Genomic DNA, 24,152 nt, shown 5'->3' with positions numbered 1-24,152 from the left:
GTTGTACCTGTCACACCGACACCAGGGAGGATGGTGGGTCTGTGGGGCCTGTCACACCAACACCAGGGGAGGATGGTGGGTCTGTGGGGTCTGTCACACCAACACCAGGGGAGGATGGTGGGTCTGTGGGGCCTGTCACACCAACACCAGGGGAGGATAATGGGTCTGTGGGGTCTGTCACACTGACACCAGGGGAGGATAACAGGTCTGTGGTGTCTGTCACACCAACACCAGGGGAGGATAACGGGTCTGTGGGGCCTGTCACACCAACACCAGGGGAGGATGGTGGGTCTGTGGGGCCTGTCACACCAACACCAGGAGAGGATAACGGGTCTGTGGGGCCTGTCACACCAACACCAGCGGAGGATAACGGGTTTGTGGGGCCTGTCACACCAACACCAGGGGAGGATGGTGGGTCTGTGGGGCCTGTCACACCAACACCAGGGGAGGATAACGGGTCTGTGGGGCCTGTCACACTGACACCAGGGGAGGATGGTGGGTCTGTGGGGCCTGTCACACCAACACCAGGGGAGGATCATGGGTCTGTGGGGTCTGTCACACTGACACCAGGGGAGGATAACAGGTCTGTGGTGTCTGTCACACCAACACCAGGGGAGGATAACGGGTCTGTGGGGCCTGTCACACCAACACCAGGGGAGGATGGTGGGTCTGTGGGGCCTGTCACACCAACACCAGGAGAGGATAACGGGTCTGTGGGGCCTGTCACACCAACACCAGCGGAGGATAACGGGTTTGTGGGGCCTGTCACACCAACACCAGGGAGGATGGTGGGTCTGTGGGGCCTGTCACACCAACACCAGGGGAGGATAACGGGTCTGTGGGGCCTGTCACACTGACACCAGGGGGAGGATGGTGGGTCTGTGGGGCCTGTCACACCAACACCAGGGGAGGATAACGGGTCTGTGGGGCCTGTCACACTGACACCAGGGGAGGATAACGGGTCTGTGGGGCCTGTCACACCAACACCAGGGGAGGATGGTGGGTCTGTGGGGCCTGTCACACCAACACCAGGGGAGGATGGTGGGTCTGTGGGGCCTGTCACACCAACACCAGGGGAGGATGGTGGGTCTGTGGGGCCTGTCACACCAACACCAGGGGAGGATAACGGGTCTGTGGGGTCTGTCAGACCAACACCAGGGGAGGATGGTGGGTCTGTGGGGCCTGTCACACCAACACCAGGGGAGGATAACAGGTCTGTGGGGCCTGTCACACTGACACCAGGGGAGGATAGCGGGTCTGTGGGGCCTGTCACACCAACACCGTGGGAGGATAACAAGTCTGTGGGGCCTGTCACACCAACACCAGGGGAGGATAACGGGTCTGTGGGGTCTGTCACACTGACACCAGGGGAGGATAACGGGTCTGTGGGGCCTGTCACACAAACACCAGGGGAGGATGGTGGGTCTGTGGGGCCTGTCACACCAACACCAGGGGACGATGGTGGGTCTGTGGGGGCTGTCACACAAACACCAGGAGAGGATAAGAGGTCTGTGGGGCCTGTCACACCAACACCAGGGGAGGATAACAGGTCTGTTGTACCTGTCACACCGACACCAGGGGAGGATGGTGGGTCTGTGGGGCCTGTCACACCAACACCAGGGGAGGATGGTGGGTCTGTGGGGTCTGTCACACCAACACCAGGGGAGGATGGTGGGTCTGTGGGGCCTGTCACACCAACACCAGGGGAGGATAATGGGTCTGTGGGGTCTGTCACACTGACACCAGGGGAGGATAACAGGTCTGTGGTGTCTGTCACACCAACACCAGGGGAGGATAACGGGTCTGTGGGGCCTGTCACACCAACACCAGGGGAGGATGGTGGGTCTGTGGGGCCTGTCACACCAACACCAGGAGAGGATAACGGGTCTGTGGGGCCTGTCACACCAACACCAGCGGAGGATAACGGGTTTGTGGGGCCTGTCACACCAACACCAGGGGAGGATGGTGGGTCTGTGGGGCCTGTCACACCAACACCAGGGGAGGATAACGGGTCTGTGGGGCCTGTCACACTGACACCAGGGGAGGATGGTGGGTCTGTGGGGCCTGTCACACCAACACCAGGGAGGATCATGGGTCTGTGGGGTCTGTCACACTGACACCAGGGGAGGATAACAGGTCTGTGGTGTCTGTCACACCAACACCAGGGGAGGATAACGGGTCTGTGGGGCCTGTCACACCAACACCAGGGAAGATGGTGGGTCTGTGGGGCCTGTCACACCAACACCAGGAGAGGATAACGGGTCTGTGGGGCCTGTCACACCAACACCAGCGGAGGATAACGGGTTTGTGGGGCCTGTCACACCAACACCAGGGAGGATGGTGGGTCTGTGGGGCCTGTCACACCAACACCAGGGGAGGATAACGGGTCTGTGGGGCCTGTCACACTGACACCAGGGGAGGATGGTGGGTCTTTGGGGCCTGTCACACCAACACCAGGGGAGGATAACGGGTCTGTGGGGCCTGTCACACTGACACCAGGGGAGGATAACGGGTCTGTGGGGCCTGTCACACCAACACCAGGGGAGGATGGTGGGTCTGTGGGGCCTGTCACACCAACACCAGGGGAGGATGGTGGGTCTGTGGGGCCTGTCACACCAACACCAGGGGAGGATGGTGGGTCTGTGGGGCCTGTCACACCAACACCAGGGGAGGATAACGGGTCTGTGGGGTCTGTCAGACCAACACCAGGGGAGGATGGTGGGTCTGTGGGGCCTGTCACACCAACACCAGGGGAGGATGGTGGGTCTGTGGGGCCTGTCACACCAACACCAGGGGAGGATAACGGGTCTGTGGGGCCTGTCACACTGACACCAGGGGAGGATAACGGGTCTGTGGGGCCTGTCACACCAACACCAGGGGAGGATGGTGGGTCTGTGGGGCCTGTCACACCAACACCAGGGGAGGATGGTGGGTCTGTGGGGCCTGTCACACCACACCAGGGAGGATGGTGGGTCTGTGGGGCCTGTCACACCAACACCAGGGGAGGATAACGGGTCTGTGGCGTCTGTCAGACCGACACCAGGGGAGGATGGTGGGTCTGTGGGGCCTGTCACACTGACAAGGGGAGGATGGTGAGTCTGTGGGGCCTGTCACACCAACACCAGGGGAGGATAACGGGTCTGTGGGGCCTGTCACACCAACACCAGGGGAGGATAACGGGTCTGTGGGGTCTGTCAGACCAACACCAGGGGAGGATGGTGGGTCTGTGGGGCCTGTCACACCAACACCAGGGGAGGATGGTGGGTCTGTGGGGCCTGTCACACCAACACCAGGGGAGGATGGTGGGTCTGTGGGGCCTGTCACACCAACACCAGGGGAGGATAACGGGTCTGTGGGGCCTGTCACACTGACACCAGGGGAGGATAACGGGTCTGTGGGGCCTGTCACACCAACACCAGGGGAGGATGGTGGGTCTGTGGGGCCTGTCACACCAACACCAGGGGAGGATGGTGGGTCTGTGGGGCCTGTCACACCAACACCAGGGGAGGATGGTGGGTCTGTGGGGCCTGTCACACCAACACCAGGGGAGGATAACGGGTCTGTGGGGCCTGTCACACCAACACCAGGGGAGGATAACAGGTCTGTGGGGCCTGTCACACTGACACCAGGGGAGGATAGCGGGTCTGTGGGGCCTGTCACACCAACACCGTGGGAGGATAACAAGTCTGTGGGGCCTGTCACACCAACACCAGGGGAGGATAACGGGTCTGTGGGGTCTGTCACACTGACACCAGGGGAGGATAACGGGTCTGTGGGGCCTGTCACACAAACACCAGGGGAGGATGGTGGGTCTGTGGGGCCTGTCACACCAACACCAGGGGACGATGGTGGGTCTGTGGGGGCTGTCACACCAACACCAGGAGAGGATAACAGGTCTGTGGGGCCTGTCACACCAACACCAGGGGAGGATAACAGGTCTCTGGGGCCTGTCACACCAACACCAGGGGAGGATAACGGGTCTGTGGGGCCTGTCACACTGACACCAGGGGAGGATAATGGGTATGTTGTACCTGTTACACCAACACCAGGGGAGGATAACAGGTCTGTTGTACCTGTCACACCGACACCAGGGGAGGATGGTGGGTCTGTGGGGCCTGTCACACCAACACCAGGGGAGGATGGTGGGTCTGTGGGGTCTGTCACACCAACACCAGGGGAGGATGGTGGGTCTGTGGGGCCTGTCACACCAACACCAGGGGAGGATAATGGGTCTGTGGGGTCTGTCACACTGACACCAGGGGAGGATAACAGGTCTGTGGTGTCTGTCACACCAACACCAGGGGAGGATGGAGCGTCTGTGGGGTCCGTCACACCAACAGCAGGGGAGGATGGTGGGTCTGTGGGGGCTGTCACACCAACACCAGGGGAGGATGGAGCGTCTGTGGGGCCTGTCACACCAACACCAGGGGAGGATAACAGGTCTCTGGGGCCTGTCACACCAACACCAGGGGAGGATAACGGGTCTGTGGGGCCTGTCACACCAACACCGTGGGAGGATAACAGGTCTCTGGGGCCTGTCACACCAACACCAGGGGAGGATAACGGGTCTGTGGGGCCTGTCACACCAACACCAGCCAGGGGAGGATAACGGGTCTGTGGGACCTGTCACACTGACACCAGGGGAGGATGGTGGGTCTGTGGGGTCTGTCACACCAACACCAGGGGAGGATGGTGGGTCTGTGGGGGCTGTCACACCAACACCAGGGGAGGATGGTGGGTCTGTGGGGCCTGTCACACCAACACCAGGAGAGGATAACGGGTCTGTGGGTCTGTCACACCAACACCAGGGGAGGATGGTGGGTCTGTGGGGCCTGTCACACCAACACCAGGGGACGATGGTGGGTCTGTGGGGGCTGTCACACCAACACCAGGAGAGGATAACGGGTCTGTGGGGCCTGTCACAACAACACCAGGGGAGGATGGTGGGTCTGTGGGGCCTGTCACACCAACACCAGGGGAGGATGGTGGGTCTGTGGGCCTGTCACACCAACACCAGGGGACGATGGTGGGTCTGTGGGGCCTGTCACACCAACACCAGCCAGGGGAGGATAACGGGTCTGTGGGGCCTGTCACACTGACACCAGGGGAGGATAACGGGTCTGTGGGGCCTGTCACACCAACACCAGGGGAGGATGGTGGGTCTGTGGGGCCTGTCACACCAACACCAGGGGAGGATGGTGGGTCTGTGGGGCCTGTCACACCAACACCAGGGGACGATGGTGGGTCTGTGGGGCTGTCACACCAACACCAGGGGAGGATGGTGGGTCTGTGGGGCCTGTCACACCAACACCAGGGGAGGATGGTGGGTCTGTGGGGGCTGTCAAACCAACACCAGGGGAGGATGGTGGGTCTGTGGGGCCTGTCACACTGACACCAGGGGAGGATAATGGGTCTGTTGCACCTGTTACACCAACACCAGGGGAGGATAACAGGTCTGTTGTACCTGTCACACCGACACCAGGGGAGGATGGTGGGTCTGTGGGGCCTGTCGCACCAACACCAGGGGACGATGGTGGGTCTGTGGGGGCTGTCACACCAACACCAGGGGAGGATGGTGGGTCTGTGGGGCCTGTCACACTGACAAAGGGGAGGATGGTGGGTCTGTGGGGCCTGTCACACCAACACCAGGGGAGGATGGTGGGTCTGTGGGGCCTGTCACACCAACACCAGGGGAGGATGGTGGGTCTGTGGGGCCTGTCACACTGACACCAGGGGAGGATGGTGGGTCTGTGGGGCCTGTCAGACCAACACCAGGGAAGGATGGTGGGTCTGTGGGGCCTGTCACACTGACACCAGGGGAGGATAATGGGTCTGTGTACCTGTCACACCGACACCAGGGGAGGATGGTGGGTCTGTGGGGCCTGTCACACCGACACCAGGGAAGGATGGTGGGTCTGTGGGGCCTGTCACACTGACACCAGGGGAGGATGGTGGGTCTGTGGGGCCTGTCACACCAACACCAGGGGAGGATGGTGGGTCTGTGGGGTCTGTCACACCAACACCAGGGGAGGATGGTGGGTCTGTGGGGCCTGTCACACCAACACCAGGGGAGGATAACGGGTCTGTGGGGCCTGTCACACCAACACCAGGGGAGGATGGTGGGTCTGTGGGGCCTGTCACACCAACACCAGGGGAGGATAACGGGTCTGTGGGGCCTGTCACACCAACACCAGGGGAGGATGGTGGGTCTGTGGGGCCTGTCACACCAACACCAGGGGAGGATAACGGGTCTGTGGGGCCTGTCACACCAACACCAGCCAGGGGAGGATAACGGGTCTGTGGGGCCTGTCACACTGACACCAGGGGAGGATGGTGGGTCTGTGGGGCCTGTCGCACCAACACCAGGGGAGGATGGTGGGTCTGTGGGGGCTGTCAAACCAACACCAGGGGAGGATGGTGGGTCTGTGGGGCCTGTCACACTTACACCAGGGGAGGATAATGGGTCTGTTGCACCTGTTACACCAACACCAGGGGAGGATAACAGGTCTGTTGTACCTGTCACACCGACACCAGGGGAGGATGGTGGGTCTGTGGGGCCTGTCAGACCAACACCAGGGAAGGATGGTGGGTCTGTGGGGCCTGTCACACTGACACCAGGGAGGATATTGGGTCTGTTGTACCTGTCACACCGACACCAGGGGAGGATGGTGGGTCTGTGGGGCCTGTCACACCGACACCAGGGAAGGATGGTGGGTCTGTGGGGCCTGTCACACTGACACCAGGGGAGGATAATGGGTCTGTTGTACCTGTCACACCGACACCAGGGGAGGATGGTGGGTCTGTGGGGCCTGTCACACCGACACCAGGGAAGGATGGTGGGTCTGTGGGGTCTGTCACACCGGGGGAGGATGGTGGGTCTGTGGGGCCTGTCACACCAACACCAGGGGAGGATGGTGGGTCTGTGGGGTCTGTCACACCAACACCAGGGGAGGATGGTGGGTCTGTGGGGCCTGTCACACCAACACCAGGGGAGGATAACGGGTCTGTGGGGCCTGTCACACCAACACCAGGGGAGGATGGTGGGTCTGTGGGGCCTGTCACACCAACACCAGGGGAGGATAACGGGTCTGTGGGGCCTGTCACACCAACACCAGGGGAGGATGGTGGGTCTGTGGGGCCTGTCACACCAACACCAGGGGAGGATGGTGGGTCTGTGGGGCCTGTCGCACCAACACCAGGGGAGGATGGTGGGTCTGTGGGGGCTGTCACACCAACACCAGGGGAGGATGGTGGGTCTGTGGGGCCTGTCACACCAACACCAGGGGAGGATGGTGGGTCTGTGGGGCTGTCAAACCAACACCAGGGGAGGATGGTGGGTCTGTGGGGCCTGTCACACTGACACCAGGGGAGGATAATGGGTCTGTTGCACCTGTTACACCAACACCAGGGGAGGATAACAGGTCTGTTGTACCTGTCACACCGACACCAGGGGAGGATGGTGGGTCTGTGGGGCCTGTCACACCAACACCAGGGGAGGATGGTGGGTCTGTGGGGCCTGTCACACCAACACCAGGGGAGGATGGTGGGTCTGTGGGGCCTGTCACACCAACACCAGGGGAGATGGTGGGTCTGTGGGGGCTGTCACACCAACACCAGGGGAGGATGGTGGGTCTGTGGGGCCTGTCACACCAACACCAGGGGAGGATGGTGGGTCTGTGGGGGCTGTCAAACCAACACCAGGGGAGGATGGTGGGTCTGTGGGGCCTGTCACACTGACACCAGGGAAGGATGGTGGGTCTGTGGGGCCTGTCACACTGACACCAGGGGAGGATAATGGGTCTGTTGTACCTGTCACACCGACACCAGGGGAGGATGGTGGGTCTGTGGGGCCTGTCACACCGACACCAGGGAAGGATGGTGGGTCTGTGGGGCCTGTCACACTGACACCAGGGGAGGATAATGGGTCTGTTGTACCTGTCACACCGACACCAGGGAAGGATGGTGGGTCTGTGGGGTCTGTCACACCGACACCAGGGGAGGATGGTGGGTCTGTGGGGCCTGTCACACCAACACCAGGGGAGGATGGTGGGTCTGTGGGGTCTGTCACACCAACACCAGGGGAGGATGGTGGGTCTGTGGGGCCTGTCACACCAACACCAGGGGAGGATAATGGGTCTGTGGGGTCTGTCACACTGACACCAGGGGAGGATAACAGGTCTGTGGTGTCTGTCACACCAACACCAGGGAGGATGGAGGTTCTGTGGGGTCTGTCACACCAACAGCAGGGGAGGATGGTGGGTCTGTGGGGGCTGTCACACCAACACCAGGGGAGGAAGGTGGGTCTGTGGGGCCTGTCACACCAACACCAGGAGAGGATAACGGGTCTGTGGGGCCTGTCACACCAACACCAGCGGAGGATAACGGGTTTGTGGGGCCTGTCACACCAACACCAGGGGAGGATGGTGGGTCTGTGGGGCCTGTCACACCAACACCAGGGGAGGATGGTCTGTGGGGCCTGTCACACTGACACCAGGGGAGGATGGGGGTCTTTGGGGCCTGTCACACCAACACCAGGGGAGGATAACGGGTCTGTGGGGCCTGTCACACCAACACCAGGGGAGGATAACGGGTCTGTGGGGCCTGTCACACCAACACCAGGGGAGGATGGTGGGTCTGTGGGGCCTGTCACACCAACACCAGGGGAGGATGGTGGGTCTGTGGGGCCTGTCACACCAACACCAGGGGAGGATGGTGGGTCTGTGGGGCCTGTCACACCAACACCAGGGGAGGATAACGGGTCTGTGGGGTCTGTCAGACCAACACCAGGGGAGGATGGTGGGTCTGTGGGGCCTGTCACACCAACACCAGGGGAGGATGGTGGGTCTGTGGGGCCTGTCACACCAACACCAGGGGAGGATAACGGGTCTGTGGGGCCTGTCACACTGACACCAGGGGAGGATAACGGGTCTGTGGGGCCTGTCACACCAACACCAGGGGAGGATGGTGGGTCTGTGGGGCCTGTCACACCAACACCAGGGGAGGATGGTGGGTCTGTGGGGCCTGTCACACCAACACCAGGGGAGGATGGTGGGTCTGTGGGGCCTGTCACACCAACACCAGGGGAGGATAACGGGTCTGTGGGGTCTGTCAGACCGACACCAGGGGAGGATGGTGGGTCTGTGGGGCCTGTCACACCAACACCAGGGGAGGATGGTGGGTCTGTGGGGCCTGTCACACCAACACCAGGGGAGGATAACGGTCTGTGGGGCCTGTCACACTGACACCAGGGAAGGATGGTGGGTCTGTGGGGTCTGTCACACCGACACCAGGGGAGGATGGTGGGTCTGTGGGGCCTGTCACACCAACACCAGGGGAGGATGGTGGGTCTGTGGGGTCTGTCACACCAACACCAGGGGAGGATGGAGGGTCTGTGGGGTCTGTCACACCAGGGGGAGGATGGTGGGTCTGTGGGGTCTGTCACACCAACACCAGGGAAGGATAAGGGGTCTGTGGGGCCTGTCACACCAACACCAGGGGAGGATGGTGGGTCTGTGGGGGCTGTCACACCAACACCAGGGGAGGAAGGTGGGTCTGTGGGGCCTGTCACACCAACAGCAGGACAGGATAACGGGTCTGTGGGGCCTGTCACACCAACACCAGGGGAGGATAACGGGTTTGTGGGGCCTGTCACACCAACACCAGGGGAGGATGGTGGGTCTGTGGGGCATGTCACACTGACACCAGGGGATGATGGTGGGTCTGTGGGGCCTGTCAGACTGACACCAGGGGAGGATGGTGGGTCTGTGGGGCCTGTCACACCAACACCGGGGGAGGATAACAAGTCTGTGGGGCCTGTCACACTGACACCAGGGGAGGATAACGGGTCTGTGGGGTCTGTCACACCAACACCAGGGGAGGATGGTGGGTCTGTGGGGCCTGTCACACCAACACCAGGGGAGGATAACGGGTCTGTGGGGTCTGTCACACCAACACCAGGGGAGGATGGTGGGTCTGTGGGGCCTGTCACACCAACACCAGGGGAGTATGGTGGGTCTGTGGGGCCTGTCACACAAACACCAGGGGAGGATGGTGGGTCTGTGGGGGCTGTCAAACCAACACCAGGGGAGGATGGTGGGTCTGTGGGGCCTGTCACACTGACACCAGGGGAGGATAATGGGTCTGTTGTACCTGTTACACCAACACCAGGGGAGGATAACAGGTCTGTTGTACCTGTCACACCGACACCAGGGGAGGATGGTGGGTCTGTGGGGCCTGTCGCACCAACACCAGGGGACGATGGTGGGTCTGTGGGGGCTGTCACGCCAACACCAGGGGAGGATGGTGGGTCTGTGGGGCCTGTCACACTGACAAAAGGGGAGGATGGTGGGTCTGTGGGGCCTGTCACACCAACACCATGGGAGGATGGTGGGTCTGTGGGGCCTGTCACACCAAATCCAGGGGAGGATGGTGGGTCTGTGGGGCCTGTCACACTGACACCAGGGGAGGATGGTGGGTCTGTGGGGCCTGTCAGACCAACACCAGGGAAGGATGGTGGGTCTGTGGGGCCTGTCACACTGACACCAGGGGAGGATGGTGGGTCTGTTGTACCTGTCACACCGACACCAGGGGAGGATGGTGGGTCTGTGGGGCCTGTCACACCGACACCAGGGAAGGATGGTGGGTCTGTGGGGCCTGTCACACTGACACCAGGGGAGGATAATGGGTCTGTTGTACCTGTCACACCGACACCAGGGGAGGATGGTGGGTCTGTGGGGCCTGTCACACCGACACCAGGGAAGGATGGTGGGTCTGTGGGGTCTGTCACACCGACACCAGGGGAGGATGGTGGGTCTGTGGGGCCTGTCACACCAACACCAGGGGAGGATGGTGGGTCTGTGGGGTCTGTCACACCAACACCAGGGGAGGATGGTGGGTCTGTGGGGCCTGTCACACCAACACCAGGGGAGGATAATGGGTCTGTGGGGTCTGTCACACTGACACCAGGGGAGGATAACAGGTCTGTGGTGTCTGTCACACCAACACCAGGGGAGGATGGAGGTTCTGTGGGGTCTGTCACACCAACAGCAGGGGAGGATGGTGGGTCTGTGGGGGCTGTCACACCAACACCAGGGGAGGAAGGTGGGTCTGTGGGGCCTGTCACACCAACACCAGGAGAGGATAACGGGTCTGTGGGGCCTGTCACACCAACACCAGCGGAGGATAACGGGTTTGTGGGGCCTGTCACACCAACACCAGGGGAGGATGGTTGGTCTGTGGGGCCTGTCACACCAACACCAGGGGAGGATAACGGGTCTGTGGGGCCTGTCACACTGACACCAGGGGAGGATGGTGGGTCTGTGGGGCCTGTCACACCAACACCAGGGGAGGATAACGGGTCTGTGGGGCCTGTCACACTGACACCAGGGGAGGATAACGGGTCTGTGGGGCCTGTCACACCAACACCAGGGGAGGATGGTGGGTCTGTGGGGCCTGTCACACCAACACCAGGGGAGGATGGTGGGTCTGTGGGGCCTGTCACACCAACACCAGGGGAGGATGGTGGGTCTGTGGGGCCTGTCACACCAACACCAGGGGAGGATAACGGGTCTGTGGGGCCTGTCACACTGACACCAGGGGAGGATAACGGGTCTGTGGGGCCTGTCACACCAACACCAGGGGAGGATGGTGGGTCTGTGGGGCCTGTCACACCAACACCAGGGGAGGATGGTGGGTCTGTGGGGCCTGTCACACCAACACCAGGGGAGGATGGTGGGTCTGTGGGGCCTGTCACACCAACACCAGGGGAGGATAACGGGTCTGTGGGGCCTGTCACACCAACACCAGGGGAGGATAACAGGTCTGTGGGGCCTGTCACACTGACACCAGGGGAGGATAGCGGGTCTGTGGGGCCTGTCACACCAACACCGTGGGAGGATAACAAGTCTGTGGGGCCTGTCACACCAACACCAGGGGAGGATAACGGGTCTGTGGGGTCTGTCACACTGACACCAGGGGAGGATAACGGGTCTGTGGGGCCTGTCACACAAACACCAGGGGAGGATGGTGGGTCTGTGGGGCCTGTCACACCAACACCAGGGGACGATGGTGGGTCTGTGGGGGCTGTCACACCAACACCAGGAGAGGATAACAGGTCTGTGGGGCCTGTCACACCAACACCAGGGGAGGATAACAGGTCTCTGGGGCCTGTCACACCAACACCAGGGGAGGATAACGGGTCTGTGGGGCCTGTCACACTGACACCAGGGGAGGATAATGGGTATGTTGTACCTGTTACACCAACACCAGGGGAGGATAACAGGTCTGTTGTACCTGTCACACCGACACCAGGGGAGGATGGTGGGTCTGTGGGGCCTGTCACACCAACACCAGGGGAGGATGGTGGGTCTGTGGGGTCTGTCACACCAACACCAGGGGAGGATGGTGGGTCTGTGGGGCCTGTCACACCAACACCAGGAGAGGATAACGGGTCTGTGGGGCCTGTCACACCAACACCAGCGGAGGATAACGGGTTTGTGGGGCCTGTCACACCAACACCAGGGGAGGATGGTGGGTCTGTGGGGCCTGTCACACCAACACCAGGGGAGGATAACGGGTCTGTGGGGCCTGTCACACCAACACCAGGGGAGGATAACGGGTCTGTGGGGTCTGTCACACTGACACCAGGGGAGGATAACGGGTCTGTGGGGCCTGTCACACCAACACCAGGGGAGGATGGTGGGTCTGTGGGGCCTGTCACACCAACACCAGGGGACGATGGTGGGTCTGTGGGGGCTGTCACACCAACACCAGGAGAGGATAACGGGTCTGTGGGGCCTGTCACACCAACACCAGGGGAGGATAACGGGTCTGTGGGGCCTGTCACACCAACACCGTGGGAGGATAACAGGTCTCTGGGGCCTGTCACACCAACACCAGGGGAGGATAACGGGTCTGTGGGGCCTGTCACACCAACACCAGCCAGGGGAGGATAACGGGTCTGTGGGACCTGTCACACTGACACCAGGGAGGATGGTGGGTCTGTGGGGTCTGTCACACCAACACCAGGGGAGGATGGTGGGTCTGTGGGGGCTGTCACACCAACACCAGGGGAGGATGGTGGGTCTGTGGGGCCTGTCACACCAACACCAGGAGAGGGTAACGGGTCTGTGGGGCCTGTCACACCAACACCAGGGAGGATGGTGGGTCTGTGGGGCCTGTCACACCAACACCAGGGGACGATGGTGGGTCTGTGGGGGCTGTCACACCAACACCAGGAGAGGATAACGGGTCTGTGGGGCCTGTCACAGCAACACCAGGGGAGGATGGTGGGTCTGTGGGGCCTGTCACACCAACACCAGGGGAGGATGGTGGGTCTGTGGGCCTGTCACACCAACACCAGGGGATAATGGTGGGTCTGTGGGGCCTGTCACACCAACACCAGCCAGGGGAGGATAACGGGTCTGTGGGGCCTGTCACACTGACACCAGGGGAGGATGGTGGGTCTGTGGGGCCTGTCACACCAACACCAGGGGAGGATGGTGGGTCTGTGGGGCCTGTCACACCAACACCAGGGGAGGATGGTGGGTCTGTGGGGCCTGTCGCACCAACACCAGGGGACGATGGTGGGTCTGTGGGGGCTGTCACACCAACACCAGGGGAGGATGGTGGGTCTGTGGGGCCTGTCACACCAACACCAGGGGAGGATGGTGGGTCTGTGGGGGCTGTCAAACCAACACCAGGGGAGGATGGTGGGTCTGTGGGGCCTGTCACACTGACACCAGGGGAGGATAATGGGTCTGTTGCACCTGTTACACCAACACCAGGGGAGGATAACAGGTCTGTTGTACCTGTCACACCGACACCAGGGGAGGATGGTGGGTCTGTGGGACCTGTCGCACCAACACCAGGGGACGATGGTGGGTCTGTGGGGGCTGTCACACCAACACCAGGGGAGGATGGTGGGTCTGTGGGGCCTGTCACACTGACAAAGGGGAGGATGGTGGGTCTGTGGGGCCTGTCACACCAACACCAGGGGAGGATGGTGGGTCTGTGGGGCCTGTCACACCAACACCAGGGGAGGATGGTGGGTCTGTGGGGCCTGTCACACCAACACCAGGAGAGGATAACGGGTCTGTGGGGCCTGTCACACCAACACCAGCGGAGGATAACGGGTTTGTGGGGCCTGTCACACCAACACCAGGGGAGGATGGTGGGTCTGTGGGGCCTGTCACACCAACACCAGGGGAGGATAACGGGTCTGTGGGGCCTGTCACACCAACACCAGGGGAGGATAACAGGTCTGTGGGGCCTGTCACACTGACACCAGGGGAGGATAACGGGTCTGTGGGGCCTGTCACACCAACACCAGGGGAGGATGGTGGGTCTGTGGGGCCTGTCACACCAACACCAGGGGAGGATGGTGGGTCTGTGGGGCCTGTCACACCAACACCAGGGGAGGATAACAGGTCTGTGGGGCCTGTCACACCAACACCAGGGGAGGATAACGGGTCTGTGGGGCCTGTCACACCAACACCGTGGGAGGATAACAGGTCTCTGGGGCCTGTCACACCAACACCAGGGGAGGATAACGGGTCTGTGGGGCCTGTCACACCAACACCAGCCAGGGGAGGATAACGGGTCTGTGGGACCTGTCACACTGACACCAGGGGAGGATGGTGGGTCTGTGGGGTCTGTCACACCAACACCAGGGGAGGATGGTGGGTCTGTGGGGGCTGTCACACCAACACCAGGGGAGGATGGTGGGTCTGTGGGGCCTGTCACACCAACACCAGGAGAGGGTAACGGGTCTGTGGGGCCTGTCACACCAACACCAGGGGAGGATGGTGGGTCTGTGGGGCCTGTCACACCAACACCAGGGGACGATGGTGGGTCTGTGGGGGCTGTCACACCAACACCAGGAGAGGATAACGGGTCTGTGGGGCCTGTCACAACAACACCAGGGGAGGATGGTGGGTCTGTGGGGCCTGTCACACCAACACCAGGGGAGGATGGTGGGTCTGTGGGCCTGTCACACCAACACCAGGGGACGATGGTGGGTCTGTGGGGCCTGTCACACCAACACCAGCCAGGGGAGGATAACGGGTCTGTGGGGCCTGTCACACTGACACCAGGGGAGGATGGTGGGTCTGTGGGGCCTGTCACACCAACACCAGGGGAGGATGGTGGGTCTGTGGGGCCTGTCACACCAACACCAGGGGAGGATGGTGGGTCTGTGGGGCCTGTCGCACCAACACCAGGGGACGATGGTGGGTCTGTGGGGGCTGTCACACCAACACCAGGGGAGGATGGTGGGTCTGTGGGGCCTGTCACACCAACACCAGGGAGGATGGTGGGTCTGTGGGGGCTGTCAAACCAACACCAGGGGAGGATGGTGGGTCTGTGGGGCCTGTCACACTGACACCAGTGGAGGATAATGGGTCTGTTGCACCTGTTACACCAACACCAGGGGAGGATAACAGGTCTGTTGTACCTGTCACACCGACACCAGGGGAGGATGGTGGGTCTGTGGGACCTGTCGCACCAACACCAGGGGACGATGGTGGGTCTGTGGGGGCTGTCACACCAACACCAGGGGAGGATGGTGGGTCTGTGGGGCCTGTCACACTGACAAAAGGGGAGGATGGTGGGTCTGTGGGGCCTGTCACACCAACACCAGGGGAGGATGGTGGGTCTGTGGGGCCTGTCACACCAAATCCATGGGAGGATGGTGGGTCTGTGGGGCCTGTCATACTGACACCAGGGGAGGATGGTGGGTCTGTGGGGCCTGTCAGACCAACACCAGGGAAGGATGGTGGGTCTGTGGGGCCTGTCACACTGACACCAGGGGAGGATAATGGGTCTGTTTTACCTGTCACACCGACACCAGGGGAGGATGGTGGGTCTGTGGGGCCTGTCACACCGACACCAGGGAAGGATGGTGGGTCTGTGGGGCCTGTCACACTGACACCAGGGGAGGATAATGGGTCTGTTGTACCTGTCACACCGACACCAGGGGAGGATGGTGGGTCTGTGGGGCCTGTCACACCGACACCAGGGAAGGATGGTGGGTCTGTGGGGTCTGTCACACCAACAGCAGGGGAGGATGGTGGGTCTGTGGGGGCTGTCACACCAACACCAGGGGAGGAAGGTGGGTCTGTGGGGCCTGTCACACCAACACCAGGGGAGGATGGTGGGTCTGTGGGGCCTGTCACACCAACACCAGGGGACGATGGTGGGTCTGTGGGGGCTGTCACACCAACACCAGGAGAGGATAACAGGTCTGTGGGGCCTGTCACACCAACACCAGGGGAGGATAACGGGTCTGTGGGGCCTGTCACACCAACACCGTGGGAGGATAACAGGTCTCTGGGGCCTGTCACACCAACACCAGGGGAGGATAACGGGTCTGTGGGGCCTGTCACACCAACACCAGCCAGGGGAGGATAACGGGTCTGTGGGACCTGTCACACTGACACCAGGGGAGGATGGTGGGTCTGTGGGGTCTGTCACACCAACACCAGGGGAGGATGGTGGGTCTGTGGGGGCTGTCACACCAACACCAGGGGAGGATGGTGGGTCTGTGGGGCCTGTCACACCAACACCAGGAGAGGATAACGGGTCTGTGGGGCCTGTCACACCAACACCAGGGGAGGATGGTGGGTCTGTGGGGCCTGTCACACCAACACCAGGGGACGATGGTGGGTCTGTGGGGGCTGTCACACCAACACCAGGAGAGGATAACGGGTCTGTGGGGCCTGTCACAACAACACCAGGGGAGGATGGTGGGTCTGTGGGGCCTGTCACACCAACACCAGGGAGGATGGTGGGTCTGTGGGCCTGTCACACCAACACCAGGGGACGATGGTGGGTCTGTGGGGCCTGTCACACCAACACCAGCCAGGGGAGGATAACGGGTCTGTGGGGCCTGTCACACTGACACCAGGGGAGGATGGTGGGTCTGTGGGGCCTGTCACACCAACACCAGGGGAGGATGGTGGGTCTGTGGGGCCTGTCACACCAACACCAGGGGAGGATGGTGGGTCTGTGGGGCCTGTCGCACCAACACCAGGGGAGGATGGTGGGTCTGTGGGGGCTGTCACACCAACACCAGGGGAGGATGGTGGGTCTGTGGGGCCTGTCACACCAACACCAGGGGAGGATGGTGGGTCTGTGGGGGCTGTCAAACCAACACCAGGGGAGGATGGTGGGTCTGTGGGGCCTGTCACACTGACACCAGGGAGGATAATGGGTCTGTTGCACCTGTTACACCAACACCAGGGGAGGATAACAGGTCTGTTGTACCTGTCACACCGACACCAGGGGAGGATGGTGGGTCTGTGGGACCTGTCGCACCAACACCAGGGGACGATGGTGGGTCTGTGGGGCTGTCACACCAACACCAGGGGAGGATGGTGGGTCTGTGGGGCCTGTCACACTGACAAAAGGGGAGGATGGTGGGTCTGTGGGGCCTGTCACACAACACCAGGGGAGGATGGTGGGTCTGTGGGGCCTGTCACACCAAATCCATGGGAGGATGGTGGGTCTGTGGGGCCTGTCATACTGACACCAGGGGAGGATGGTGGGTCTGTGGGGCCTGTCAGACCAACACCAGGGAAGGATGGTGGGTCTGTGGGGCCTGTCACACTGACACCAGGGGAGGATAATGGGTCTGTTGTACCTGTCACACCGACACCAGGGGAGGATGGTGGGTCTGTGGGGCCTGTCACACCGACACCAGGGAAGGATGGTGGGTCTGTGGGGCCTGTCACACTGACACCAGGGGAGGATAATGGGTCTGTTGTACCTGTCACACCGACACCAGGGGAGGATGGTGGGTCTGTGGGGCCTGTCACACCGACACCAGGGAAGGATGGTGGGTCTGTGGGGTCTGTCACACCAACAGCAGGGGAGGATGGTGGGTCTGTGGGGGCTGTCACACCAACACCAGGGGAGGAAGGTGGGTCTGTGGGGCCTGTCACACCAACACCAGGGGAGGATGGTGGGTCTGTGGGGCCTGTCACACCAACACCAGGGGAGGATAACGGGTCTGTGGGGCCTGTCACACCAACACCAGGGGAGGATGGTGGGTCTGTGGGGCCTGTCACACCAACACCAGGGGAGGATAACGGGTCTGTGGGGCCTGTCACACCAACACCAGGGGAGGATAACGGGTCTGTGGGGTCTGTCACACTGACACCAGGGGAGGATAACGGGTCTGTGGGGCCTGTCACACCAACACCAGGGGAGGATGATGGGTCTGTGGGGCCTGTCACACCAACACCAGGGGACGATGGTGGGTCTGTGGGGGCTGTCACACCAACACCAGGAGAGGATAACAGGTCTGTGGGGCCTGTCACACCAACACCAGGGGAGGATAACAGGTCTCTGGGGCCTGTCACACCAACACCAGGGGAGGATAACGGGTCTGTGGGGCCTGTCACACCAACACCGTGGGAGGATAACAGGTCTCTGGGGCCTGTCACACCAACACCAGGGGAGGATAACGGGTCTGTGGGGCCTGTCACACCAACACCAGGGGAGGATAACGGGTCTGTGGGGCCTGTCACACTGACACCAGGGGAGGATGGTGGGTCTGTGGGGGCTGTCACACCAACACCAGGGGAGGATGGTGGGTCTGTGGGGCCTGTCACACCAACACCAGGAGAGGATAACGGGTCTGTGGGGCCTGTCACACCAACACCGTGGGAGGATAACAAGTCTGTGGGGCCTGTCACACCAACACCAGGGGAGGATAATGGGTCTGTGGGGTCTGTCCCACCAACACCAGGGGAGGATGGTGGGTCTGTGGGGCCTGTCACACCAACACCAGGGGAGGATAATGGGTCTGTGGGGTCTGTCACACTGACACCAGGGGAGGATAACAGGTCTGTGGTGTCTGTCACACCAACACCAGGGGAGGATGGAGGGTCTGTGGGGTCTGTCACACCAACAGCAGGGGAGGATGGTGGGTCTGTGGGGGCTGTCACACCAACACCAGGGGAGGAAGGTGGGTCTGTGGGGCCTGTCACACCAACACCAGGAGAGGATAACGGGTCTGTGGGGCCTGTCACACCAACACCAGGGGAGGATGGTGGGTCTGTGGGGCCTGTCACACCAACACCAGGGGAGGATGGTGGGTCTGTGGGGCCTGTCACACCAACACCAGGGGAGGATGGTGGGTCTGTGGGGCCTGTCACACCAACACCAGGGGAGGATAACGGGTCTGTGGGGCCTGTCACACCAACACCAGGGGAGGATAACGGGTCTGTGGGGCCTGTCACACCAACACCAGGGGAGGATGGTGGGTCTGTGGGGCCTGTCACACCAACACCAGGGGACGATGGTGGGTCTGTGGGGCTGTCACACCAACACCAGGAGAGGATAACAGGTCTGTGGGGCCTGTCACACCAACACCAGGGGAGGATAACAGGTCTCTGGGGCCTGTCACACCAACACCAGGGGAGGATAACGGGTCTGTGGGGCCTGTCACACCAACACCGTGGGAGGATAACAGGTCTCTGGGGCCTGTCACACCAACACCAGGGGAGGATAACTGGTCTGTGGGGCCTGTCACACCAACACCAGGGGAGGATAACGGGTCTGTGGGGCCTGTCACACTGACACCAGGGGAGGATGGTGGGTCTGTGGGGTCTGTCACACCAACACCAGGGGAGGATGGTGGGTCTGTGGGGGCTGTCACACCAACACCAGGGGAGGATGGTGGGTCTGTGGGGCCTGTCACACCAACACCAGGAGAGGATAACGGGTCTGTGGGGCCTGTCACACCAACACCAGGGGAGGATGGTGGGTCTGTGGGGCCTGTCACACCAACACCAGGGGACGATGGTGGGTCTGTGGGGGCTGTCACACCAACACCAGGAGAGGATAACGGGTCTGTGGGGGCTGTCACACCAACACCAGGGAGGATGGTGGGTCTGTGGGGCCTGTCACACCAACACCAGGGGAGGATAACGGGTCTGTGGGGCCTGTCACACCAACACCAGGGGAGGATGGTGGGTCTGTGGGGCCTGTCACACCAACACCAGGGGAGGATAACGGGTCTGTGGGGCCTGTCACACCAACACCAGGGGAGGATAACGGGTCTGTGGGGTCTGTCACACTGACACCAGGGGAGGATAACGGGTCTGTGGGGCCTGTCACACCAACACCAGGGGAGGATGGTGGGTCTGTGGGGCCTGTCACACCAACACCAGGGGACGATGGTGGGTCTGTGGGGGCTGTCACACCAACACCAGGAGAGGATAACAGGTCTGTGGGGCCTGTCACACCAACACCAGGGGAGGATAACAGGTCTCTGGGGCCTGTCACACCAACACCAGGGGAGGATAACGGGTCTGTGGGGCCTGTCACACCAACACCGTGGGAGGATAACAGGTCTCTGGGGCCTGTCACACCAACACCAGGGGAGGATAACGGGTCTGTGGGGCCTGTCACACCAACACCAGGGGAGGATAACGGGTCTGTGGGGCCTGTCACACTGACACCAGGGGAGGATGGTGGGTCTGTGGGGGCTGTCACAACAACACCAGGGGAGGATGGTGGGTCTGTGGGGCCTGTCACACCAACACCAGGAGAGGATAACGGGTCTGTGGGGCCTGTCACACCAACACCAGGGGAGGATGGTGGGTCTGTGGGGCCTGTCACACCAACACCAGGGGACGATGGTGGGTCTGTGGGGGCTGTCACACCAACACCAGGAGAGGATAACGGGTCTGTGGGGCCTGTCACACCAACACCAGGAGAGGATAACAGGTCTGTGGGGCCTGTCACACCAACACCAGGGGAGGATAACAGGTCTGTGGGGCCTTCACACCAACACCGGGGAGGATAACAAGTCTGTGGGGCCTGTCACACCAACACCAGGGGAGGATAATGGGTCTGTGGGGTCTGTCCCACCAACACCAGGGGAGGATGGTGGGTCTGTGGGGCCTGTCACACCAACACCAGGGGAAATGGGTCTGTGGGGTCTGTCACACCAACACCAGGGGAGGATAACAGGTCTGTGGTGTCTGTGGGGCTGTCTGTCACACCAACAACAGGGGAGGATGGTGGGTCTGTGGGGGCTGTCACACCAACACCAGGGAGGAAGGTGGGTCTGTGGGGCCTGTCACACCAACACCCGGAGAGGATAACGGGTCTGTGGGGCCTGTCACACCAACACCAGGGGAGGATGGTGGGTCTGTGGGGCCTGTCACACCAACACCAGGGAGGATGGTGGGTCTGTGGGGCCTGTCACACCAACACCAGGGGAGGATGGTGGGTCTGTGGGGCCTGTCACACCAACACCAGGGGAGGATAACGGGTCTGTGGGGCCTGTCACACCAACACCAGGGGAGGATAACGGGTCTGTGGGGCCTGTCACACCAACACCAGGGGAGGATGGTGGGTCTGTGGGGCCTGTCACACCAACACCAGGGGACGATGGTGGGTCTGTGGGGGCTGTCACACCAACACCAGGAGAGGATAACAGGTCTGTGGGGCCTGTCACACCAACACCAGGGGAGGATAACAGGTCTCTGGGGCCTGTCACACCAACACCAGGGGAGGATAACGGGTCTGTGGGGCCTGTCACACCAACACCGTGGGAGGATAACAGGTCTCTGGGGCCTGTCACACCAACACCAGGGGAGGATAACGGGTCTGTGGGGCCTGTCACACCAACACCAGGGGAGGATAACGGGTCTGTGGGGCCTGTCACACTGACACCAGGGGAGGATGGTGGGTCTGTGGGGTCTGTCACACCAACACCAGGGGAGGATGGTGGGTCTGTGGGGGCTGTCAAACCAACACCAGGGGAGGATGGTGGGTCTGTGGGGCCTGTCACACCAACACCAGGAGAGGATAACGGGTCTGTGGGGCCTGTCACACCAACACCAGGGGAGGATGGTGGGTCTGTGGGGCCTGTCACACCAACACCAGGGGACGATGGTGGGTCTGTGGGGGCTGTCACACCAACACCAGGAGAGGATAACGGGTCTGTGGGGCCTGTCACACCAACACCAGGAGAGGATAACAGGTCTGTGGGGCCTGTCACACCAACACCAGGGGAGGATAACGGGTCTGTGGGGCCTTTCACACCAACACCGTGGGAGGATGACAAGTCTGTGGGGCCTGTCACACCAACACCAGGGGAGGATAACGGGTCTGTGGGGTCTGTCCCACCAACACCAGGGGAGGATGGTGGGTCTGTGGGGCCTGTCACACCAACACCAGGGGAGGATGGTGGGTCTGTGGGGCCTGTCACACCAACACCAGGGGACGATGGTGGGTCTGTGGGGGCTGTCACACCAACACCAGGGGAGGATGGTGGGTCTGTGGGGCCTGTCACACTGACACCAGGGGAGGATGGTGGGTCTGTGGGGCCTGTCACACCAACACCAGGGGAGGATGGTGGGTCTGTGGGCCTGTCACACCAACACCAGGGGACGATGGTGGGTCTGTGGGGCTGTCACACCAACACCAGGGGAGGATGGTGGGTCTGTGGGGCCTGTCACACTGACATCATGGGAGGATGGTGGGTCTGTGGGGCCTGTCACACCAACACCAGGGGAGGATGGTGGGTCTGTGGGGCCTGTCACACCAACACCAGGGGAGGATGGTGGGTCTGTGGGGCCTGTCGCACCAACACCAGGGGAGGATGGTGGGCCTGTGGGGCTGTCACACCAACACCAGGGAGGATGGTGGGTCTGTGGGGCCTGTCACACTGACAAAAGGGGAGGATGGTGGGTCTGTGGGGCCTGTCACACCAACACCAGGGGAGGATGGTGGGTCTGTGGGGCCTGTCAGACCAACACCAGGGAAGGATGGTGGGTCTGTGGGGCCTGTCACACCAACACCAGGGGACGATGGTGGGTCTGTGGGGCCTGTCACACCAACACCAGGGGACGATGGTGGGTCTGTGGGGGCTGTCACACCAACACCAGGAGAGGATAACAGGTCTGTGGGGCCTGTCACACCAACACCAGGGGAGGATAACAGGTCTCTGGGGCCTGTCACACCAACACCAGGGGAGGATAACGGGTCTGTGGGGCCTGTCACACCAACACCGTGGGAGGATAACAGGTCTCTGGGGCCTGTCACACCAACACCAGGGGAGGATAACTGGTCTGTGGGGCCTGTCACACCAACACCAGGGGAGGATAACGGGTCTGTGGGGCCTGTCACACTGACACCAGGGGAGGATGGTGGGTCTGTGGGGTCTGTCACACCAACACCAGGGGAGGATGGTGGGTCTGTGGGGCCTGTCACACCAACACCAGGGGAGGATGGTGGGTCTGTGGGGCCTGTCACACCAACACCAGGAGAGGATAACGGGTCTGTGGGGCCTGTCAGGGGAGGATGGTGGGTCTGTGGGGTCTGTCACACCAACAACAGGGGAGGATGGTGGGTCTGTGGGGGCTGTCACACCAACACCAGGGGAGGAAGGTGGGTCTGTGGGGCCTGTCACACCAACACCCGGGGAGGATAACGGGTCTGTGGGGCCTGTCACACCAACACCAGGGGAGGATGGTGGGTCTGTGGGGCCTGTCACACCAACACCAGGGGAGGATGGTGGGTCTGTGGGGCCTGTCACACCAACACCAGGGGAGGATGGTGGGTCTGTGGGGCCTGTCACACCAACACCAGGGGAGGATAACGGGTCTGTGGGGCCTGTCACACCAACACCAGGGGAGGATAACGGGTCTGTGGGGCCTGTCACACCAACACCAGGGGAGGATGGTGGGTCTGTGGGGCCTGTCACACCAACACCAGGGGACGATGGTGGGTCTGTGGGGGCTGTCACACCAACACCAGGAGAGGATAACAGGTCTGTGGGGCCTGTCACACCAACACCAGGGGAGGATAACAGGTCTCTGGGGCCTGTCACACCAACACCAGGGGAGGATAACGGGTCTGTGGGGCCTGTCACACCAACACCGTGGGAGGATAACAGGTCTCTGGGGCCTGTCACACCAACACCAGGGGAGGATAACGGGTCTGTGGGGCCTGTCACACCAACACCAGGGGAGGATAACGGGTCTGTGGGGCCTGTCACACTGACACCAGGGGAGGATGGTGGGTCTGTGGGGTCTGTCACACCAACACCAGGGGAGGATGGTGGGTCTGTGGGGGCTGTCAAACCAACACCAGGGGAGGATGGTGGGTCTGTGGGGCCTGTCACACCAACACCA

This window comes from Oncorhynchus keta, chromosome 25 (assembly GCF_023373465.1).
Source record: "Oncorhynchus keta strain PuntledgeMale-10-30-2019 chromosome 25, Oket_V2, whole genome shotgun sequence".
Lineage (NCBI taxonomy): Eukaryota > Metazoa > Chordata > Actinopteri > Salmoniformes > Salmonidae > Oncorhynchus > Oncorhynchus keta.
Note: the sequence above shows the minus strand (reverse complement) of the source record.